We start from the raw sequence: 23774 nt of genomic DNA, 5'->3' as shown, positions 1-23774 counted from the left end.
AACAGTCAATAATCCACATTAATTAACTAGACAGATTCTTCCATCCCAGGTATGGATTCATTTAATCTTTATCCAAAATGTTTCAACTGTACAGGACAGTGTGTTAGATTTGGGGGTTGATTTGTTGTTTTTTAAGAGCTTATTAGAACAAATATGTGAACTAGGATTTTATCTGGAGTTGTTTTTAGTTGTGGCCCAAAAGGCTTTGTTGAAAACATCTAATGTAAGATTACTTTTAATGAAAACCAGAACGGGAAAGTGAAGTCCTGATTTCAGTTGTATTTCACATCTCACCATGTGGAAGTAGTCATTGGATCACTGGATCTTTACAATTTTATGGGTAATAGACCTCAAATATATTCAGTTTGGCTTAACCTAAAATCTCAATAGGCTCCAGCCTTTATTACGATTACTCCAATATAGTCTTGTTTAATCCAAACACACCTACATAAGAGATGGAAAAGGAAAAACAAACAAACCAAGAAAAACAAAACAAAACAAAAAACAACCATACACTCAGTCTTTGTTCAGACAGCAAAGGGAAATTCAGTGGACTGCATGGACCTCTATAGGGCTTCAGAAAAGTAGAAAATGCCCACTCATAAAATTTACATTATTCTAGAGGAGAAATAAAGAAGGAGGTAGACATTATTAAAAAAAAAAAAAAAAAAAAAAAAGTTTGATTTTGTCCCTGTTTGGGTAGATTTTTTTAAATTTATTTTCTTCATCTTAATCTTTTACAGGATATAAGCTTTGCAGATGCAACAATAGCCAGGAGAGACTGCAACTAAACTTTGTCCTCTTATGTCTTGTTTTTTTTTCCCACGTAATTAATACCTGTCAAATGATATTCTACAATAACAGGCCTGAATGTCCTTCAATACCACCAAACACAAAAATAAAACAGACTCTACCAATTCCCTCAAGGTGTTAGGAAAGAAGTCGTTCAGTGAAACAATCCCTAGGAAACTCTAAGATGGGAAGTGGCGTTCCAGAAGACGAAACATGGGCTGGGTCTGACAGAGATCAGGGTTGAGAATAATTACATGGTATAAGCAGACAAAAGCACTGATGAGCCTTTGTAACCAGCAGGAAAGCTTTCTTTAGTTGAAGGGACACATAATTTGGGAGACTAGGTTGTGACACAGCTTCCAAGTCTTCTTTCCTTTACATGGGAATATTGGCAAGCTTCAGGATACCAGTCTTTATCTTCCAAAATGACAAGAAGTTTACACACACATTCAAAAAAGACCTTAATAAAGTTATTATTTAAAATATTAAAAATATTGCTATAAAAATTAAAAACAATCCAATTTCCAACATTATTTGCTCCCAAGAGCAAATCTTTAATTAAGAAACATAAATAACTACCATCTCTCTAAGTAAAGTGAATACACGGAGATGTGCTATTGCTAACAGTCTTTGGAGGACTGGTGGGCAAATGAGATGGACTCAAGCAGTGAGATTACCCAATGATGTATTGTCTAACACCTTTGAAAGAATTTGGCACAGCATTTGGTCTGCATCTGTTCTCCCCGCCTCTCTGTGGCCAAGGTATAAAACCCCCGAATACAAAAGCGTATGGTTGGAAAAAGTAATTCAAACCAAATCCACTCTGGAGTCAAAGGTCACTCTGCAGCAGAAAGGACACTGAGGCACTTTAATTTCCTATTATCCTAGCAACTTTGAGAAAGGGGCTTCTGCAGTCACACTGTCGACTCGACTACATGCCACCCAAATACCACTGGAATACAATAGCTAATTTCTAACAAACATGGTGAGGGGACAGAAATCCTCAATCCACGAAGTGCATCGGCTTTATATAAGTCAGCAGCTGCATCAGTGAAAAATATTAACATTTGTCTCCAGCTGGGAGCAGCTTCTGTATAACTTTGTTCGGGCAGGAAGTTTGGAAACACAGAGGATAAGAAGGAAGCCAGATTAAAGGGTGTGGGAGAAGGGTGACTGGAAGTATGGCGAGGGTGGATGTGACAGGAGTGTGGAAAAGACCTAAGAATAATTATTTAGAGAGTACAGGTGAGTGGGAGAATGTGTGGCATTTCAGTTGGGGCTGAGAGGAGGAGCTAAGGGCTTCAGGGAGAACAGAGGTTGCTGTAGTACAAATGCAAGGAGATACACATCCACAGCAAAATAGGCTTCCCCTGTTCAGCTGTTCATGGAATAACTTGTCACATTTATGGTGGTTTGGAGAGGAGATGGAGCATTTGGTCCAAGTTTGGAATGAATGTGTGAATCAGGAGCAAATGGAGTTTACAGTCCAGAGAGGGAATATCGTCAGAGCATCCCCAGAAATTTTATTGCAGACATCTTTCAAGGAGGAGGGTGGGGAAAACTGTCTCCCTGGCTCCAGCTATCTCAAGATGTATTCTCGTACTTTCCATTTAGCTCATCAGTTTTGCAGAAATAACATTAAGCTAAACTGAGTCCTTGCATTTGTCATTTCCAACTCCATCTATTCAGAATGCAATTGCAAGAGGAGCATGATGCCACCAAAGTTAACACCTTTTAAATATTTTATTTCTTTTTTATAGGTCTAATATGCAATAATTGGCAGAACAACTCATTTGGAAATGCATAGTGCCAAAGGAAAACATTCAATATCTTTCCAGTCAATGCCCTGAGTATTTTCTCACTCCAGGGTGTTAAAACATTTGTTCCTGATTCACACAGCCATTCCAGATCCTTGCCAAATTATGCAAAGAGCTGTCAGATTTAATGGTGCAGGCATCTCAATCCTTATTATGGGACTTGGACAAATAAAATCAATACATTGTAAAAACAGGTAGAGAAGCTATGATGCTACTGCCAAAATTCATCACAAAAAGATGTTTTTAATAGTATTCTGTCCTATCTGTAATGCCTCTCCCAGATATAAACTCTCCTTATGGTCTGAGTCTAATCTGCAAAACACCTGTAAAATGCAACTAATAAATGCAACCCTTGCTTTATAAATATACAGACAGTCTTCTTCCAGAGACTACAGTCTCAAGTCAGTAATGTACTGAGCTGGTTGTTTGATTTTAAGTAAGCAATAAACCCCCGATTCATGCTTTAAGGTCTTACAGAGCTGAAACCTCAGCAGCTTTTCTATGCTATTTCTATTCTATTTCACAGCAAAATACACGCTATGCTAGAAATGGTGTATAAGTATGGTAGAAATGGAGAATAGTCTGGTAGCCTGTAGGTTCTGTGGAGATAATTTATCCTTTGGTTCAGAAGCAAAACAGAAGAGAAAACACCAACAATAAGACTGTACTTAAATTTAATTTTGGTGGGTTGTTTTTCTTTCCTCTCAAGGCAACCAGGAAAAAAAAAATCCATTGCAGGATTGAGTCCCTGCATGTTTATGAACTTTAACCACCCACAGCTCCAGTCAGTGGTCTGAAGCAGCTGCCTGTCAGGTGGGAAGTTTTAATCCTGGTCCTTCAGAAACTTTTCCACTTCGTATAAAACATCTTCAGACTTATTTCAACAAGCCAAGCGATTTATTTGTTTAACACCGCGGACAAAGCACCTTTGACTCTCCATCCTGCATGACCAGGTAATCATTTACAGCTGGATCATCTTGAAACTGATCTCATCACAAAATCAGACAAATGAACTATTGCTGACCACAAAACATGCCCAACAGACTGTTATCATGTCCTTCCTCGTTATTTTGTTTTAGATAACTTTATTCTTGTTTCTTGACTCTACAAGGTGATAATTGTGGACCACTTTAAATGAAGCAGAGTGTTTTAAGTATGTGGAAGTAAACAACATGTAGATGAAATCCCTCCCTTGTTGAAAAAACAACCCATAATTCAGCTTTTAGCCCAAACAACCTCAAATGATCACAAAAATGTAGATCTGGCCTGAAACTACTAATTGGAGCTGTGAAAGTTCTCACTTGGACTCTCTCTCCCACTCTCTCTCTCTCTCTCTCTCTCTTCCTTCCTTCCTTCCTCTTTCCTTCTTTCTTTCCGTCTTTCTTTCTTTCTCTCTTTCTTTTCTCTCTTTCTCTCTTTCCTTCTTTCTTTCTTTTCTTCTTTCCTTCCTTCTTTCCTTTCTTCCTTCTTTCCTTCCTTCCTTCTTTCTTTCTTCCTTTCTCTTCTATTTCTGAACAGCCTTACAAGTATGCAATTTGAATTTTGCCATCAGAAAAGCATTTCAGACTGTACTGCTCATTAAGTGAATATCACCAGCTTTCAGCCGTTTCAGTCTTGCTTCCCAACCTGTAGTCATTTGTGTTGGCAGAAAAACCTTTGCAAAATTTGATATGCAATAAAAGTTAAAATAAGGATATTTTTCAGTTTCCACTTGAGTGTGTCAGGAAACCAGGACTGAAAGATTTATGGTTTTGAGTACAAAAACTAGTAAAGAATTAAGCAAGAAGGCACTCTTTCTCCCAAGGAAAAAAAAAAAAAAAAAAAAACGAAAAAAACCACTAGTGTTACAGTCAATAGGATTTTTTCCATCTACATCTATGAGAAGAAGATGATCAGATTTCAAGATGTAAATGGAAAGAGGAAAAAGTCAGTGATCCGACTAACTTATTGCTTTTAATGAGTAGGGAAGCATCTCCCAAAGTTATAGTAATTTATTTGCCTTGATTAAGGAAGGTGTAATGTCCTTGTCAGGCATCGATACAACGGCATCATCTGCAACCCTTCTTCATAACCTTTCATAACCTTTCTACACAAAAACATCTGAAAAGGCTGATGAGTTTTATGACTGGTCACATCCAATATAATTTAAAGTACCAAAAGAAGAAGACCACGACAGGTTAACACTTTCTGTTCCTCTGGCTCACCTGGATCATAAAGTGAGCTGATATCTTTGTAGATTTAGCCTCAATTGCTCTTCAGAAATGTTTGAATACTTCCAAATTAAATTTGTAGTTCCTCAATCTAGGACAGTAGCTGAAGTGTACACCTGAGTATCTCCAGGAAATTATTTCAAAATGAGGATTTTCCAAATTAAAATAAAATCTTGCATTCTCCCTTATTCTCTCTAAGCAAACACAATATATTTCATGTGGGTCTCTGGACAATTTTTATGCATGGTATTTTATCCTAACATCTTTTCTTTCTGACCTTCTTAACAAAGGGCATCATTTTTTTCTTATTTACAAGTGCTCAGAGTGCTATTGATTACATTGCTAAAGCTTTGTCTTTCCATTTGCCTCACTATTTGACCCTTTTCTACCCTTCTGTCCTCAGCTCCAGTGCTATAGTATGACACTGGCTCTCCTTCTCAAAAGAGAGAGAGAAAGAGAGAGAGAGGAAAGTATTTTTCACTAAAATAATAGCTCCCCTTTTGGCAACAAACAAAGGGGAGAAAAAAATACATCCAGAGAAACTGAACTCTTAAAAAGTACTTTTTTTGCTGTTTGATGACACAGGCATAAAGCCAAAATTCACCCATTGTACTTCATGTTCAAAATTTCTTCACACAGCTCTAAATTGCTGACAGCTCTTTAACTACAGCCATGCTACCGGGCGCCATCATAATAGTTCGCCATACCATTATGATGTGTCAATGTTTATGACCTGTATCCCAAAACTGGAAGACACTCAAATCTGTTGACTGCCTCTAAATCACTTTTTTGGAAAAGACTTAAAACACTGAGATTGCAACTAGAATTGCTATTGCTCAACTGGCCTCATCTAATCTTTTTTTCATTGAAAACACAAAAAGGTTACAGAATTGTAAAGCCCACATGGAACAAAACACAGGAAAATACTTATTGTTCTCATATAGAGGAACACATATAATACCCACAGCTGTATGAAGACCCAAAGGGCTTTTTTATTGGTGCATGGATGAATTTTTTATTGCTACTGAATAAAGTGTTCTTGACATAAGTATTTCACCTCTGACACTAGCAAGATTCCCTCTTGGTGGCCATTAGAATATAAATCCTACTTCATGTCTTCTGATTTTAAATGATGCACTCTCTGCAGGGTTTTATTTTTATTTTTTTTTTTCAGTGGGAACAAAATCAGGGAAACAAGAATAAGAAGATGTCTTATTGCCTGGAGATGGGCCAAAGTGTGTCAAAGTGATTTCACAGAGAGACCTGCCTCACAAGTAAGCAAACAAAAAAGGCAAAAGGGGGAAAGCAGGAGAAGCAGAGAGAGGGGTTGCTGACTCTCTGTTTGTAGATATTCAGCTGGAATGGCTGAGTAATGCCCATTTCTATATTCAGTCAGCTATGAGGATAATATGCTTAGCCTCAGGTGACTACCTCTCCTTCGTCAACCCAACCTTTTTGCATACAACTAAACATGACTAGTGGTCCATTTTGAAGGAAGGATCAACCTGCTCTTATTTTTATTGTGGATGCCCTCCAAGGATTTCATTGGTAACATTAAATTTCTTCTGACTTATAAATATGAAAGCTAGGTCCCCTTTTATTCTAAAGGAAAATAAAGGAAGCTTTTATTGATTTGGTTTCTTTTTTTTTTTTTTTTTTCCAAAGTTTGTATCTCAGTTCAGATCAGATAAGCTTCTGATAAATTTTAGTTAAATCAGGTAACTGAGAAGATTGAAATGTATTTACATTACTCTCCTTGTGCATTTTTCAAGAGGTTTTCCTGTAGGTACTGACTTAATAGAAAATTAAGATCTGTCTTCTGCAATTTTTGGAGACCTTTTCCTATCTTCTCCACCAAACCTTTAGTTCTCTGACAATTTCTACTTCTTAGACTTGATCACATCTAAGACATTCCTCATCCTCCTTTACATTCCCATGGATGTTCTGTGATCCCATCACCAATAAAGCAGAAAGCTAGGAAAAATATAGCATTATTGGCAACAAAGCATAATCAGAACTTCAGTCCATGCAGTTGTAGCAAGTTCTGTGCTTTTGGTCCCATTTTTCAATTATAGTAGTTACTAAGTCACACCCCTCCGAGTTATTCCAGTAATAAATCTCTTTGTCCATCTGGAATGTCCCCACTCCCTTCTGGGAAGCACTTGCAGCGGCTGTCAGGAGCCCGCACCCTGTTCATGAGATAGTCCCGCTGGACTGCAGAAAACACACACAGAGCATCAAACCCCCACTGTGACTCCTCCTTTACAAAACTCACACCGTTTTTAGTGGTAAGTTTTGCAAAAAGTCCACAGGAAAAGTCAGGAAAGAGGCAAAATGCTCATCTTTCTGCTGCCTTTACACTGACAATGACTAGGACTACCCACATCTGCCACCGGGTGGTGTCTAGGATTTCTTTGAAGGGGAAAGTCAGTCACCTTCAGCTACCATCCTTCCTTTCAGTATTTGTGAAACTGATCAAGATAACTGGTCTTTTAAATGACTGTGTCACACTACACCTTCAGCTTCTCAAATTAGTTTTTTGAAATGGTAATGAAAACTGGCTCCTGGTGCCCTAATCCTTCATCAGGTTCCTTCCTTCCTTACACCTTGGTTGTGTCAGGATGCAGAAAGAAGTTGGAAGTGCATACCTCCTGCATGCCTGCTCTGCAGGTGGAGAACTAAAGCCATGAAGGCCTTACGAGGATCTGCCTCTCTTCCTCCAGAAGCCTCCTCTAGTAACTTGTATGCGTTGGCTAGTCCTATAATGTATCTTCAGAAACAGGAATGAGAATAAAATTAGAAACTAATGAAACCTCAAAAGATACATTCTAATTGTCTGCAAATTTCCCAAAAAATAAAAAATAAAATCTGAAAGAGTAGGCACCAGCTAGAGGAAGGGAGTGCAGAAGCCACTACTGTTCATGTTAACTTCAGTTGCCAAATATCTGATTGCCAATCAATGCAGATGTCACTGCAGCCAATACAAATGGATTTGTATGGTGGCACGGTGTGAGACTCACTTCAGAAGGATTTATGTATAGGGAATCTAACTCGCCAAGTATGAAGGCTAAAGCTAGCTTGTTCTGGTGTAATTGAATACCAGATTTAATTGAATGCAATTTTTGTTGTCATTATCGTTTATAAATGCTACATATGCACCTAACCTACACTTGTCCTACAGGACAAGTTATTCTGAGGACAAGCAAATGCCAACCACTTAGCTGCCTAAAACATTGAAACAACAAAAAGAATCTGAACAAGTTTGACCTTGTCCAAAAGAAACAGACATTTTTGGGGGGTTTCTAACTTCGGCAGAGAACACCACAGGCTTCTAAAATAGTTACAGGGATCTATATGAAGAACAATACACCGTGTCATGGCTGGCTGGTGAGAACAAGACAGAGGAGGTCTTGCAATGGAGCAAGTGATGAAGATGGATTGATTTGAGTGATGTTTAAATTTGGTTTATTATGGGGCTGTGGTTGACAATGTTGCTAGCTGCTCACCTCCCAGAGAGATAGGCATGTGGGCCATTCTTTGATTTCATAAATCATCCAGGAACATACCCAGAGCATTGACCTTTTATGGGGAGGGAGCTCAGGGCATTCAGCATAATTTAACACCGGCATGTCGGATGGTGTCCAGCACAGTTTAACACTCCTTAACCTCTGCCTCATTAGACATCTGTCCTGTCATTTATCTTTCTGTTTATTTTCCAAGTGATATATTATTGGTAATAACTAAGGAATGGGCACTGATGTTACTCTCCATGTAGCTGCCATTAGTCAGCTGGAAGTCAGGCCAGCATCACTCTGAAACTGGTACAGAAAACAGCCTTTAAAGGATTTCATATATTTTCTTTGCCAAGCAATTTCCTCCTGGCATGGGCAGCTAGCACCCCTATTATATGATCTTTTGTTTGTTTTTACTCTTTCCAGATGAGATTTTAGGAGTTTTTAATACCAGCAAGTATTATTACTGTTGGTAATAAGACCTGAATTATTCTTACTGCAGCAGAAACTTCATCTGTTCTGTGATGACCACAGCTAAATAAGAAGCCAACAGGGAAATGACAACATCTTCCATTCCAACCACATATATATACACACACACATATACACATGCACCCATACACTCACACACACACACACATTTACACTCCTTCCTCCCACATGGGTCATCATCATAATGGCAGATATTAAGACTCCATTCAAATACACAAATATTTTATCAAGGTTGTAGTTGAAGAAATTTTGGAGGTTTCATTTATCCCACCTTTCTTTATCAGGTGGCAACTATTTTTCCAATATTTGATATATATAGTTACTTTTTGGAAGGGGAAAAAAGAGCAAAGAAAGTATGAGGCCACAGTGAGGGAAAAAAGAATTATTACACATTTTTTCTGTGTTGTGTAACGTATGTATTGTGATGTTGGATAGGAAGTAAATTCCAGATAAGATTCTTCTATGGTACACATGCTACTAAGCATGAATTTGGATTTCTTGTGGATTATAAAGAATGTACAAGTCCAAAAGGACCCATAAATTAAGAAAGGCATTCCAGATTTGTTTATATCATGGATATTTGTGAGTCAGCTCTATAATAGATGTAACACCTTGAGAAAATATTGATCATGTTTTCTTTAATCAAATAGCAAAATTTTGCTTTTAAATCCATCATCACATGAAAGATATTGAAATTTTGAGCAATAACAAACATTTTTATACTAGCAGTATTAGCACCGATTCACAGATTGAAGTAGTTAAGGAACGCACTGGCTGACCTGAAATGTCCTCTGTTTAAAAAAACACACACACAAAGCCTTCTGTAAACCAAATCCTGAACAATATCAAACACGCTCATAAATTGTGCAAGACAGGTATCTCTGAAATTTGGATTACAGTGATGAGAAAGCATAAAGTGATGGGAGGCGAGCCTGCTGCTGGCTCACATTTGTTGAGGCGGGTGAGCATGGCTCAGAAGGAATTCAATGGCTGGGAGGGGTTCACTGGGGTACCAGAAGCTTTACTTTCCAGATGTACTTTATTTACGAAATGCTTAATCCTTTTAAAACTACCTACATCCCACACAAATTTGGCATTGCTTTATTGCTTAATTAATACCATCATCTCAGCCTTTGTCTAACACTGGTTAGAGAAAAAAAATTACATCTCCTCACATGGAAATGCTGCCAGATCTAACACGACACTTTGGAAGCGATTTTGATATCATTAACATGACATCTGCTCTTTAATTGCTTTGTTTCCTGGTCTGCAACTGGACATTTAGATGTAGTTTTTTCAAAGTCAGGATCATGTAACTGGAGTTTAAAAGCTCAAGGGCTACTGGGGGCTCCTAGACGCTACACTTAACTCTTTGGCTACTTCTTCAGCAGTGAAAGACCTGTGTATATGTCAGTCACAGGGTGACAATGAACCACAGGATGGATTTATGAAAATTACTATGTGATCTGAGAATGAATCCAGCAAGGTATTTCTGGGACTATTAAAGCCACCGATACAAGGCCCTTGTGAAACCTCAAGTATTATTTGCCTTTTGGGTCACCCACATCGAAGGAAACTGGACTTATACCAGAACAGGTGCAGAAATGGCTGCTGGGATGATCCAAGCAACAGAGAGTTTATTTTATAAGAGGAAATTAAAAGAGAGTGGCTTATTTAGTCAAGCAGATCCAAGCCTGCAAAGGGATATGATCACTCTGTAAATACAGCTGGAGGATAAACACCAGAAAGGAAAAAGATCTTTTTTAGCTTACAGACAATGAGTTGGCATAAGAACAAAGAGATATAAGCCAGCCATTAAGAAATTCAGGCTATATATAAGAGGTGTAGGTTTCTAGCTCTCAGAAAGGTGAATTTCTGGAGCTACCTTCCTTTAGGAGTAGTGGGGACAGAATATGACACTGGTTTACAGTGGATTATGAAGGATACTAAAGTGGATTATGAAGGATACTAGTGTGAGAGAGACCACAAAGGTCAAGCTTCATACGTTGCCCATACTTCAGTGCTGTCCCCACATGAGAGCAGGGAAGCATTTCTGACTGTCTAGATATGGGACTAAGTGGTCTTGCAAATCTATTCCAACCCTTCACTCCCAGGTGAGTCTTCTGACAGCAAAGCAATCAGTGCTTTTTGCATGGTATCAAGGCAAGGTGCCTGTGGCACACCTCCTGCTTTATCTCCATCATCCAGGGGGGATTAAGCTTCACCTGTGTTAAGAGGGCACACTGTCTGGCCATTGCTGCCGAGAAGAAACATGCTTCCAAAGCATGGCTGGGATGACGCCCATGCATGGCCACTTCATCAATCCTCATGGGCTGGGCAGGGTGTGGGGGGTTATTGTGGAAATCCTCCCATCAGGCAGACCTCCAGGGCTTGATGAACTGGTAACCCCTGTAAGAGGAGCCTCTCAAAGTCAGTGTTTGTCCAGTACAGACTGAACTCTGTACTCACTGCCTAATCCTACTTAAGAGGAGCATTTAAATGTTTGCTTGTTGCTCCTAATTAAGTGCCAAAAGTTTCGAGCTTTCTGCTCTCTGAGGGGAGATTCAGCCCAACTCAACCTTGATGTAAATCTGATGACTTTAGTTCTTCAGTCAAGCTACACAAGTCAAATTGATCCCACTTTTTTTACCCATTAGTAATAAAATGCAAAGCTTATTTTGAAAGTACATATTTGATAACATTGTCAACAAAATTCATCACTTCTCTAGCATCACCCTATAACGAAAAACAACTATGTTAATACAACACAGGCCATAAACAAAACATTGTGTAGCTCTGTGTTTCTAGTTAAATTGTAAAGCTTTAATTTTTGTATATTGAAGTAGAAAATGGAGTATACAGAATATTCTAAATCTATAAATGCATCTAATGAGTTGAAAAAAGAGATTTTAGTTTTTATAGTCTTCTGTTATTATTTAAAATCCCAGACAGGGTTACTTAAACATATACAAAATAGATTATGTTTATCAAGAAATTTAAAGATCAGAATTCCTGTAAACACCAGTGTAACATTTGGGCACAATAAATTCAGTTTCCCTTTCTGTGTTAATGATATTCTGGGTAAATGCCTGCAGATCATTTACTTTGGAAAAATCTCTCTGAAAAAATATGAGGTTTTGCTCAGTTCTCTCTAGATAGAAAAAGTATTTGCTAATACAAAGACACCCCCACCACACACACACACACACTTTCCACAGCTATGAACCCGAAGAAAACACCAGCCTGCACCTCGTCCAGATAGTGGTGGCAGAGTTCAGAAATTTAAGTTATACCTGTGCTGATTTCAATGGCCCACTGCACAGCAGGGCAAAGAAAGAGGGCCCCACCTTGTCAAGTAATAACAGTATTTTTATCTTCCATCTAGCTCAGGCAGGAATTTGGACTGGGTGGGAAGTTTGCTCTCTTTTCAGGACATTACAAGACCTCCTCCTGGATCTGCTTGGACATGGTGCTCCTGGAATGGGCTTCAAAACATAGAACAGATGCCCACACTGCCACCCTGCAGAATGCTTCATTGCAAGTACGCTGGAAAAAATGCAGAGGATGGGTCTCAGAAAGAATTATTTTAGCCCTAAAAGTCGTCATATAAACTGAGGGTGCAGAAATCGCTGGGCCAGGTAAGGCCTGTGGGCACCAAGTGGGAGGTCCTGCTGATGGCATCATGGCCTTCCCTGGTCCAGAATCCCTTCACTGCTCTCTCGCATGCCACTGTAAGACCCCCGGTGTCACAGCTCGACTTCTCAAAGCAGGACCATGCCTGAAGTCAAACCTGCTCAGCTGATAAGTGTTGGTAGCTCCAACAGTGTTTACAAGAGCCATCAATTCGTGCCTGAATCAAAGAAATCTTTGAACAAACAAATTAATCATGTGGAAACAACCACAAATCTGCATTCACCAACCAAAAATACCAATGCCTGAATGCTTCCCCATAAAAACTGCAAGATTTTTTTTTTTTTTTTTAAAAAAAAGTATTCCTTTTACCTAATTCATGCTATTATTTTTCCATACTATCTCAGCACAGATGAGTGACTATGGTAATGCTCCTCTTCACATGCAGAGAGATAGGGTATAGACTCAATCACCATGGTGTCACCTGGACTGTCTTCAAACCACATAAGAAAGAGCAGCATGGTAAGCGTCAATATCATCAACATTAAAGGACCCTACTATTAAAGTCAGTGGGAAAGACCTTCTGAAACAGACAGATACAGACTAGATCTCGTAGGTTCCTCCAAACTTACCTCCAAATTTGTTCACCATCTTGGATTCATCCCAAGTGACATTTCTTGCACAGCGGTTTTTGTCTTTCATCACCTCACACACATTCCTCTATTTCAAATACAACATTTTAACCTTAAAAGACTGTTACAGAAAGGTTGCAAACAGTTTTCCTGTTCTTGTGAAGTGACAAATACAGGCCTGTGAAATTTCTAGGATTCATAACAAGTTAATTTAGTTTTTGAGTGTTTTTCTGCCACTTTTAGTTAAATCACCCTAAAATATCTTTAGACACATCAGCTAAGTTGTTGAAGTTCCCCTGACTTCATCTCTGTTGGAATTTTTCTTCATTTTGATATTGATGGGACAGAAATTTGGAAGGTACATACATTTCCAAGAAACATGCACCCTATCAATTTCCAATCAAATTTGTGATCTTAGATGCCTCCCCACACACTTAAAAACAAACAAACAAACAAAAACAACTACAACCTGGATTTCATAATCAAAGTCTATTTCTAATAATAAGAGTTCCTTTACCTAATTCCATTGTATTAAGTAGCATCACCTGATGCTGTCCTGAGTTGTCCTTTTTCTAAATAGATTATCTTCATTATCACCATCCACAATCTTCAGAAATATGTACTCTGAATGATTTTCCACTGTTTTGCTTACAACATTATGTTTCTTCATGTAACTTATTCTATAAATGTCCCACCCATATTTAAATAAAGTATATACACAACTCCTGAACAAGCAGTTCAGTGTTTAATAGTAAACACATTAAGGAAACAAGCCTAGAAACATGCGAAGTATTATTTCTCATCCCTGTTATAGCTGGATAATTTCACTATGGCACCAGAAGTCCTTGCTTTTCACTACCCAAAAAGAAATCTTCTGATGCTCCCATAAAGTCAGAAATACTGTTGCTTTTTCTACTGCAAAGGATATGCTACAGCTCCTTCTGAAATCTTCAGACTTGCTGACAGAACAAAAAGCAAGGAGCCAGATAAACCCCTTTCTCCCTCCCCAAAAAAGGCTGTTGCACATACCTAAAAGCCCAGCGCTTGCCAATTTTTTCCTCTTAGTGCAACATCTCTAACAAATGCACATATCACATTGTTTTTTAAAATTCATGCGGAAAAAAATAATAAACCAAATGCCACGTTTTCAAAGACCATTGCAGTTATAGAAAAAGTCTTCTTCATTTAAGTTAAAAGATGGTGGCTTACAATAAGTAGAGCTGTATGGTGAAGATATTAAAGCACTGTATTACAGGTCAGTGTCTGAGGGAGTAGATATTAATATAACCAGAAAAAGAAATTGTGCTTTCAGCTGAGGTTTGGAACAAGTAGCAAGGCAATGAAGCAGAGATACAAGACGGCTGTTTTGGATGGCAGGAACATAAGAGAAGGTGATTCTCAAACCAGTGGTGTTTGGAAGGAACTGAGGTCTCAAGATGTAGCCAGCCCAAAAGAGCGAGAGCAATGGTAGGGAGATAAAGATAGGAAGGGCTTTCTGAGAAAGAATGGCAGAAACTTGCAGAGGACTTTCAAAATAGTACAGAAACATGTAATAACACTGTAAATGTATAAAAGGTCTTAAAAGAAGAAAGCATGTCCATGTTCTAGTTGTCTCTCTATCGATAACTTGACTTCCAGTAACAAAGGTCACACACTTAGTGTTTCCAATAAAGGGCAATGTTCCACATTATAAAGTCTAATTTCTGGAATATTGGAAGAAAGATTATTTTTGGAAACATAAACTGGGAAATCACTGAGGTCTCTTTTGTATGCTGATTTACCAGCTTTTCCAAATAGCAATATAAGGAGCGTTTATGAGTTCCTATCAAATATGGCTTCATTTATTTGTCAGAAAGTTCACAGAGAGTACAGGAAGTGGGGGACTTTATTGCTTACATCAAGAGTGGGGGCTGGGAGGGAAGTCTGTCCCTAAATCTTTCTGAAATAGTTGTGTTTCTGGAGAAAGAACATGAGAGAAACTGGGGGCGAAATGAAGGGGAGGGGAGGGGAGGGGAGGGGAGGGGAGGGGAGGGGAGGGGAGGGGAAGGGAGGGGAGGGGAGGGGAGGGGAGGGGAGGGGAGGGGAGGGGAGGGGAGGGGAGGGGAGAGGAGGGGAGAGGAGAGGAGAGGAGAGGAGAGGAGAGGAGAGGAGAGGAGAGGAGAGGAGAGGAGAGGAGAGGAGAGGAGAGGAGAGGAGAGGAGAGGAGAGGAGAGGAGAGGAGAGGAGAGGAGAGGAGAGGAGAGGAGAGGAGAGGAGAGGAGAGGAGAGGAGAGGAGAGGAGAGGAGAGGAGAGGAGAGGAGAGGAGAGGAGAGGAGAGGAGAGGAGAGGAGAGGAGAGGAGAGGAATAAATACAAATTGGCATTGCTGAGTAAACACATTGCACTTGGAAAAGCCTTCCTCATTAGTTTTCAGACATTAAAAGAATCTATGTTCCTTGTTAAAAGAATAAATCTTGGCAAACTACCATTGTGACAGAATGGGATATATCTGTGTCAAATTATGAACCCTGTGTTGTATTAAGAGTGCAAACAAACCAGGACATGCCCAATTACAACCCATTACACTGAATTCATATGGCTGCCGGATCCAAACAGGATTTTTACACCTCTATAAAAGACTAATGCCCACAGAGCCTACATCCCCTCCATCGGGGTGTGCCTACAGGAGTGGGTGTGCAGGGACACAAGCGAGCTCTGCCCATGTCCGGAGAGGAGCCAGCTCTGGTACAGGGGCCACATAGGATGTGTCTACATCAACGATTACAGGCAGATGTGAGCTTGCTCTGCCAGCACTCTGAACCAGCAGGCAGACTTGTGGCCATGTTTACTGTGGCACAGAGTCATTTCTGAAAGAAACAGAAAACAAAAAACAACAGCACGTCAGGATCCTGGTCCTGCCTTCCTCATAAAGCTCTGTGTTTGGGCCTCTCGATGTCTATACAACTTGCATTGTACTGCCAGACAGGGCTTTTTAGTTCAGGCTCTGTGCTTTCTGAACTGCAGTTGCACCGTCTCCAGCCCGTATGCGCAACAAACACTGCCTGCAAAAGACACGCACACATACATCACTGCAGCACCAATCTCAGGTTAGCTAAGCTATAGCTGCTCTGCAGCTTCCAAAGCAAAACTAGTCTGGTACTAACCCAGATGGCAGAAGAATTCAGCTTTCTGCATCTCTCCAGACTTGCCCAGAAATGCCCACCTTTGGCTCCCTGCTGCTGCTCTGCTCCTGAGAAACACATCAGCAGCCCTATCATGCTTATGTATTAAGCATGTGAGCTCAGAGACAGTGAGCTCGGGTTTGAGGAACCTGTGGGAGTGTACTGTCTTTAGGGGAGGTTTTCCAGGTGGATTCGGGGGCATCCCAGGTACAAGAGACTGAAGAACACAACAAATGTGTATCACCATCCTGTACTACACAGAACCTTGTAATTCAGACAGTCACATAGGATGTGAATGTGAAGTGCTGCACTACATGAGCCAGGGATGGACTTCAGACGGAGGCTTCCATAATGGGAAACCATAATGTGTGAGTGCCCTGGCTACCTGGCTTGTCTGAGGCAAATGTGGGGATGAGTCATTCACTTTTTCCCCTTCAAAATTCTGACCTGTGTTGATGTCATGTCAATACAGAACTGGAAAAATAAGTCTTAACATTTTTAAAGTAGTGAGAGAGGGCAAAGAAGGAGGAATGTCTTCTACCTCACTCCAAGCGTCAGACACTTGAGACCATTTCAGTGGTCTGCTGTCTGCGCATCCATCCGGGAAGCGCAGTTGGTAGGAGGGTGATGTGCCCAAGCCACACACTGGAATCCATACTGAATTAAAGCCAGATCCTCTGGGATGTAATGGCAATGGGAGATAGATAAGTGAACACTGAAGTGGGCACTCAGATGATCTTCAAATACCAATACTTAGCTTTTACTTTTTTACTTCTTTTTAAGGAGACGTTTCACAACCAGTGCCTATTTTGTCAGCTTCTTCTAGATAGCCTCATCAATTGCAGATAGCTACACTAGGCAACTAATTTTTCTGCTGTCTAGATCTAGAGTAGATAAACTGTGATGAGTATCCATTTCCCGAGCTGGGAGGGGTTTGGTGGCAGGATCCTTAGTTCCTGAAGAGGGCTAACACACTGCACTACTCAGTAACCCGTGACCCTGAAAACCAAGCATTGTCAGAAACTTCAAAAAAGAAGCTGACATAATACTGAGAAGATGAAAATTGTTAAGTGTGGACTCCAGCATAAGTGCAGTTCGCCCATTCCCATGAGCAAAAGCCAATACATAGCCAGAGCCTTCTTATAGTGTTATTGTTCCTCAGGAGTAACACTTAAAAATTTTACCCACCCTGACAAAAAAAGAAACATAGAAGTCAGAGGTGATAAATTTCAAGTACTATCCAAAGAAGAGCAAAATTAAGGTATTCACGAATAAGCGGCCAAGGAAAATATCTTAGGCTCTCTCCAGGGCAGTAAAACTATGGAGTAAAGCTATGTGTGCATGTGTGAATGCTACATGGCTTATTTAATGAAGTTCTAAAAGCATGCATTAGCTTATATTATCATACCTATAAAAGATAGTATAGAAATTATGCCAGAAAGTTATGAAGAGGTGAATAGCCATCTATGACACTAGTATCTGGAATAACTGTCTTCAGTTCTGACCTCTTAGTACCAGAATAATGGAGTGGAAACAAAAATCCAGAGAGGGTTGTTAACTATTATTAAACACACTAGATAACTCTCATTTAGTGAAACACTTAAAAAAAAAAAAAAAAAAGAAGGAAAAAAAAAACCTAAAAGCACAGATGAAGAGGGGACTATGACGGGTGCATATTAGTATTTTTGTTTACATCTAAGGAGGTCTGTAGCTGAGAACAAAGTTCTCCATTTCAGGATGCCTTGTTTAGTATTGCAAAACTGTTGTTCCGAGTCACAATGTGAACTGAAAATTTCTGGGTTGTTTATAAATGAACATTCTGAAAATACAATTTGATCCAGGAGCATCATAATATTTCATATGAGAATTTAGAAACATAATAATACAAAATCAAATAATGTTGAAATGAAACATGATTTCAAAATGAAATGCAAGACGGGATTTTTTTTTGTGTTTCTGGGATGTTTTTTCCAATTTTCTTTTGTAATAAAATTATAGTGAATCAGACATTTTTATAAAGCAATTTTCATTCCAGCAAAAATACATTCTCTACTTGAATTTGGTTTTATTAATAGAGCTGTGGCCAACTATATTCCTACTACTCATTCATTTGAAAAAAAAAAAAAAGAAAAAATAAAAAAGGATATCCAACAAAATTATTAGACAAAATATTTAACACCAATAAAAGCAAGTACAGCCGTAAGATGCAACTGAATCCAGAATCTTCATGGGAATCAAAAACAGATGAGATATTTAAAATGGGTAATGAGCATAGGCAAAGCTGCAGCACAAAGCATTTACAAAAAGAAAGATACCATCTAGTGCATAAGTCTAACGTTAACTGATTAGGGAGAAACTTTCTGTACAAGCAAGCTATTCTTGACTGTCTGCTATGGTATTTTATGCACTTTCTGTGAGTTTCTGGTGCCCCTCAGAATCAGGTAGTGTATGAATGGATTGCTGGTCTGCTGCTGTTTGGCCCTGTCTCTGTTACTGTGCACCCTAAAAGAAGTGGAGAAGATACTTTGCAGGCTTGGTTGTTGGAAGACCCATTCTCCTCTCACCCTCTGTCCCCAAACTTTTGCATGTGCTGTTTCAGAATTATTCAAAATTTGGCTCACAATGCAACAACTCATTCATCCATAATCATGCTGCCTGGAAAGACCTCTTTGAAGATATTTTTCACTGAACCACTTCCAGAGATCCCCAGTTTCCTCTGCTAACATAGGTTTAGCCATTTCATTGTACTTTCTTTACAGTGTTTACCTATTCAGATGACTTTTATGTCATGGCTTGCATGTCTGCTTGTTCCTTTCAGCAGCGTTTCCTCCCCTTGCTTAAAATTTGCTGAGTGCCTTCTTACATTTATGAGGGAGCCCATCTACAGTTCAGCCAGAACACTGAATATATTATACGTTCTGTTTATTACATGCCCTGGAGAACTGTACTTAATAGTGCAACTTTAAAAAAAAAAAAAAAAAAAAAAAGGCAAGAGAATGGCTATGCATACTTAAAGGAAAGTATTGAGGGAAACACACAAAAGTGCAATTCTTGCAGCCAGTTAGACAGACACACTTATCTATTTCTTCAGCGTTACCTCACAGACAGTAAGACACTTAGCTGCAAAATTTATCAACCATGAGGTCATTAATAAAGCTGGTCAGTCTCAGTAGTCACTTTAAAGACGATAATGCTCAGTGATAAAGTAAAATGTTAGAAGATAGTTTTGTTATTTGTTAGTAGCTGAGTTATGATTTTGTAGTTTAAAGGATTTTGACAATGCTTTCTTTGAAATTTCTGGCCTAGATTTTCAGTCAAAGAGCCATTTATATATTCGTCTCTTTCCCTCAAGCTGGCTTTAAGAATCAAGTAATATAGGTGAGTCCTCGCCAAAGAATATATGAGAAAATGCAAGAATTTAGATTTATAGTAGAGCTGGTACAGACTAACTTGGAGAAGGCTCCCCAGGCAAGCAGGCACTTTTCCTTAAAAGAAAGCTCTTTAAGCTTGCAAGCTATGGAGATTTTAACTAATATCCATGGAAAATTCTGATATGAAAGCAGGAAAGCAGCAAAAATTTAAAAGTCTAATTATAAGTTCTGCTATCAACGCTGTCTTTTATGCAAGCTCTTAGCTTGTGCCCACTTCGATGTTGACCAAATTCAGACTCAAAGGAGCCAAGGGGGAAGCATCCCTGCACACAGCTGCCATATATAACGCAGCAAAGAGAACCCAAGTTCATCTCTGCCACTGGTGGAAAATTGAAATTTGGGATATAAAAAATTCCCTGTGATCACAACTGCAAATGATAAAGTACCTCAAAATCCTTCTCAGTCTCCTAAATATAAGTGCTCTGGTGAATATTTCCCTGGACCAAAAAGTCTTCATTAACCTGCAGAGGACGGGTGAGGGCTGCCTTCTCTGAGCCCCCCCACCTCCTGCTCATCTTCTCACACCTTCTTCAGCAACAGACTCTGACCCAGTGTACAGAAGCTGCTTCTTATCAGAGCCTTAAATATACATATCCTTGAGCTACAGGAAAATTTCAATCCAAATTGTGCAAATTGAGGGCCACATCTCTCATAAGCCAGGCAGAAAACTGTCGAACGCTTGAAGGTATATTTTCAGTTAACACACACAGCAGATTAGTTTCAAATCAGCTGCCTAATCAGGGTTCCCAGGAAGGCTGCAGGCACATTTTTCGAAGATGAAGAGAAAGGCTTTCCTGCCACTTCAGCTACAGTTGTTACAAAATCCCGGAGCGCGGGGCTGACGCAGGGTGGGTTTCTCCCCAGATGCTTCGTTCTCCTGCATGCCGGGCTGTCTCCTTTCTCCCAAGGAACGCTAAATACGCTGTGTAACTTCTTACCAACATCACTCATTTTTCTTTTTCTTGTTTTTACTTTCTTGAAATAAAAGTGACTTCTCCAAATACTACGCCACACAGGAGCTGTTATTTTCTATGTATCCCAACTGAACAAGGGAAGGAAAGAGATGGAAAAAACCCTTTGCCACATTTTAAACATGATTATTCCATCACGCACTCCTTCTAATTGTTTAACCTTCTTATGGAGATAATAGGCCACAAAAGGAATCATTGTACAGGTATCTTAAACCAGATTATTAAAAAATGTCTCAATTTCCTCCTTCAGTTTAAAACTCAAGCATATATCACTGCTCACCGTGGGGACCCTATGTAGGACACTGCAGTGTGTAGAACCATCTCTGAAAGATATTTCTTCAAACTTAGAGGTAGTCCCTGCAGACTTAAATGAATGTCCCTTCTTCCCAGACACAGAGCTCTCCGTGCTGTCTTTATCTGCACGAGGGGTCTGCCTGGGAGCAGCTATGGGCCCTCTGCCTCTGGTGCAGAGCAAGCTGCCCAGGAAGGTGTGCAGCAGGGTCTGTCTGCAGTGCGCCCACGCCACCAGAGATCCCACCCAGGGGAAGGACATAGCACAAGGACAGCATTCCTGCTAGCTAACCTACCATGCCCTTCCACTGCCAGCAAAGAGCTTCTGTGAGGCCGTGGCTCTCTGAAGCTACCTGATGGTTTCCTGGAGAGCTTTACCAGCCTTTGGGGTTTAGTCTAACTAGTTTCCTTTTCCTCTGCTTTACATAGTTAGAGAAGGTGTGTGAGCCATGCACTTTGCTGTGACAGAAAAAAGCCTCTGTCCCTTGGTCATTCCCTTTGACCAGTGCTATGTTTCTTCCTCTGGTCAGAGACCTCTTCTCTTTGCAACCCACTGTAAAATTATTTACTCTGTCTTCTGGGAAATCCATCATTGTGCCATAAACAAGATGAGTTTGCTATAAAGCTGACACTGGTCTAACCTGCAAAAACACAATTAACATTAATGCCATGCATGACTTTTGCCAAATCCTTGCCTTGTGTCATCACTATGATTGGCATGTTTGCAGCACACATTGCAGGAGCTTGATTTGGTTCACAGGTCTCAGTCATTTTTATGTTCAGACATATAATCTAATGAGGTGAAAATGGAAAGCAGCCCCCAAGCATTTGGCTATTGCTGGGAAAGAATGCAAATTAAATATTTGAAAGAGAGAGTGGGGCGCGGGGCGGCGTGTCATGGAGCTTCGGAGTTCCATCAGGTGCCTAGCCAGCTTGCACAGCCTTTGTGTCCACATTGTCTGCCTGCTGGACGGAGCTAAGAGACAGAAGAATGACAGTCTGGGGGAAAGAAAGAAAGACAGTAATTATGGGACGTATGTGATTAGCATGGTAGCCAGAGAAATTAAACCACTAGTCCCAGGAATCTTCCCTTCTGTAAGGTACCTGTGGTGGAATAGAAAAGCTCCTCACCACAGAGTTCAGCTGGAATCCACTCCCTGCTAGTTTAGCTTGATTGCTTTTTTGGATACCTACTGTGGGGGTTCAGTTCCTTGACCTTCCTTTCTATGGGACTACATTGTCCTGCCATGAAGAAAGGCAGATTAAGAATTTACAGGGATCCTTCCATCACTGGACTCTGACAGGAGTGCTCAGGGAGTTCATTTTTCATGGCTTAAATTGCTTCAGGCCAGCATTCTTATCAAAAAGGTTTGGTTTAATGTAAAACACAGACTTCTTTCTCTTTCTTTTTAATTTTAGCTCTGTGTAAAACAGCACTACAAATTTCCCTTTGAACAGCAAGTTCCTGAGCTGTTTTCCTTTGAATAACATATAAATTTCAGCTAAACCTTATTGTTCCTGAGTAAATCAGTCTACTTAAGAACTTTATAATAATTATTAGGGAAGCGAAATGTTTTGCATAACAGCTGAAAAGTCTGGAAAATTCCTGGTGATAATTAGACTGAGGATTCATTATTTGCTTGCTCTTTAAAGGTACCAGCTTACAGGATAGTTTCCAAACTTTGTCTTTTGGGTGCCTTAAGATCTCGACAAGGTTGGAAAGAAAAAGAATTGAAAGTCTGGTAAGCATTAGCTGGCATCCGGGCTGTCCCTTCCAGCAGGATTTTCCCGCACACCTCCCAGTACACAGTGCTGTTTCTCCACAAGCACGTTCCCTCCATAACTCCCCGAGGGTCTCACTTACACATATGTTGCTCTTCAGGTTGTGCCCACCTGCAGGCGGTGGGGCAATTTGGAGAAATCCTTGGGGCTCAGCAGCAGTGTGTCACTCGTCTCTGCAAGGGGTTGTCCACGCACCCGGGAGCACTGGGGAGCTGCTCTCCCCAGGTAGCACCACCAGTGTAGTTAGACTGGGAGCCAAAAGTTCATTCCTCTCCCATCCCTTAGGCATTTTGAACCCACACTTGGTTTGCAAAGATGCCTGAACTATTAGCTGCCAAGCTTCTGGGTACTCAGAAACAGGAAGCTGTTTCACTTTACAGGGAATAATTAAATATAAATTTGGCAAGGAAGACGGAGCTGGTGTTAGTGTAATTCTGGAGCCTAGTGAGCACTCAGAGAGGATCAGACCAAGGTTCCTGTCCCTGCTCCAAGGACAGTGTACATAATCTTACATTAAGCCTCCCTGAATAAAACACATGCAGCAGAGCTAAGGGCGTAACCAGAGCCAGGTGTCTTTCTAGTACCACACTTACATGTGCTCTTCCTCTGTTTCTCCACCCTCTCTCCAGTCAGTCCACACAAAATCAGGCCCTCATGACACCTAGGATAGTGCTACCTTTCTAGGAATATATAAGAGAAAAGGCAACAGGGAACTGGAGCTACAGATGAGGAAAGGACCTTTATCCTCATGTGTACTGTTGCGTCTATCAAACATCAGCTGATCCTTGAAGCTGTTACCAGACTGAACATGTTGGGTAAGACAGTCTGGAGAAAGCTTGTGTGCAATTCTTTTTGAGGATCAGGTCTAAAATAGGCACTGAATGGCTTAGTGCTCTCAAGGCACAGGTAATAGCCAGCTGGAGAATTTTATAGTCAGAGGGAGAATTTTAACAACAGAAATGTAGGTGCCTAGAGAGTTTAGACACCAGCTGAGCAGAGATTTTGAGGATCTAAATTTTGGACCTAGAGTTAGATCCCCTTTGGAATCCAGTC

General features: G+C 40.1%; 1 protein-coding gene across 4 annotated transcripts in view; it reads right to left on the bottom strand.

Annotated features, from left to right (window-relative positions):
• LOC310896601 (uncharacterized protein) overlaps positions 1–23774 on the bottom strand; it is a 177408-nt gene that overhangs the window by 141631 nt on the left and 12003 nt on the right. The window contains exon 3 of one of the 4 annotated variants that reach the window (XR_014581649.1): positions 16869–21938. The exons of 1 other annotated variant lie outside the window; for it this stretch is intronic. The gene's annotated coding sequence lies outside the window, so the exon portion shown is untranslated. Of the gene's footprint in view, positions 1–16868; positions 21939–23774 lie in introns of those variants that run through there. 2 more of the 4 variants (XR_014581650.1, XR_014581651.1) reach the window with 2 other exon arrangements.

Source organism: Anser anser (assembly GCF_964211835.1).
Source record: "Anser anser genome assembly, chromosome: 3".
NCBI classification, from domain to species: Eukaryota; Metazoa; Chordata; class Aves; order Anseriformes; family Anatidae; genus Anser; species Anser anser.
The sequence above is the reverse complement of the archived record's forward strand: the minus strand, read 5'-3'. Positions and strand labels throughout refer to the sequence as shown.